Raw genomic sequence first — 1644 nt, 5'->3', positions numbered from 1 at the left:
TGGGAGAACTCTATGCAAGTTGAGCCACCCACTCTTGAAAGCCAATTGATTAGACCCACTAATTCTCAAATCCAACTGCGAGAACCAAACTGCAACGGCCAAAGGAAAATCTCTGGAAACATGCTCAATCGTTTCAGAATATGATGAGTAGGTCATACAAACATCCTCATTTAGAACTTTGTGATGGGCAAGTTGAGTGCGAGTGGTAGTGCATTTAAATCACCTCTCCACACCAAAATCTTCCCCTTCCCAGGCACGTGAAGCCCCCCCCCCCCACCCACCGGGGGAGCTTCTTTCATAAAAATAGTTCCCTCTCCAACAACCCCGAGTACCCCGATGCTTGTGTAGTCATCTACACTTCTTTCCTTGCAATATGATAAGCACTACAGACAACAAATCTCCCGTTCTTCTCATAATGCCAAACTACTCTATTCTTAGTACTCCGAGCACTCAACGGAATAGATTGAAGAGGAATTATCACTAGACCGTAGTACTAAGTAGCTAGTCTGGAGGTCGAGTTGGTACTAAGTAGCTACTGAATCCTTGATGACCACCCAAACCCAAGTCCCTCATTAAGGTAGAGAACGGTATTATGTTTTGAAGCATATTTACAGAAATTTCAACTATGCGAGATGTTCATATGGTCAGAGTTGAAATAATATAAATAACGTTGACGGAAGAGGTTTCCAATTTTTACCAAAATAAAAAAAAAAGTAGTGGGGCGCACTATACATTCTGGTACATTGATCTGAACTAGTTAATCTTTAAGTCTCTAGCTGTAGATCATTATTGTAAAATATTAGCCAAATTGAAAATGATTGAGACATCTAATTGTAGTGATAGAGATTGACAAACAAGGTGTTCTAAAAAGTTTTGAAAATGATATTGAATTGAATTGATTTTGCAATATTGATCCACATGAGGCATCTAAGCGAAGGGAAGCCCAATTTTTCTTTTAAGAAAATGGGGATTAGTTGTGGGGCCCACACTATATTGAACTTCAAAGATCCGAACCGTCTATTTTTCAAGTTGCACATCTTAGATCTCTTTACAAAACATTAGCTAAATCGGAAATATTTGAGACATCTAATTGAGTTCAAAGAAATTGACGAACTCTTTGTTGTTCTATAAGAAACAATGAAATTTCATTATGATAATTAAATAGGCAAATGAATTATGATAGAGTTGAATTTTTCCAAGAATAATCTAGGAATTAAGACTTATATGACGGTTCGATCGTTAAAGTTCGACGTATAGTGTATCCCACAACTAATCTCCATTTATAAAAAAATAGAGATCTCATCACTTAAAGGGCATGTTGATCTATATATGTATAGAAATCTAAAAGCTGAAGGAGTTCTAATCGTTGCAAAAGAATATGGAGCATGTTAGTCTTAAGAGAACAGAAACACGTTGTCACATTGCAAGGGAAGGTGGTTGGTGATTGCAATTGTCAAATTACAAAGGGTATTGTTGTTGGTGATCATTGACTATATGGGGTTGGTTCTGAGGAGAAAATGGACAATTCCAAAATGATCACTCCCCAAGTAATGAACTGCCTCAAATCAACACCAAAACAATTCACTTACTACAAGAATAATATAGTCCTTGCCCCCATGAATCCCATCTAAATACTCAAGTAAT

Source organism: Malus sylvestris, chromosome 17 (assembly GCF_916048215.2).
Source record: "Malus sylvestris chromosome 17, drMalSylv7.2, whole genome shotgun sequence".
NCBI classification, from domain to species: domain Eukaryota; kingdom Viridiplantae; phylum Streptophyta; class Magnoliopsida; order Rosales; family Rosaceae; genus Malus; species Malus sylvestris.
Note: the sequence above shows the minus strand (reverse complement) of the source record.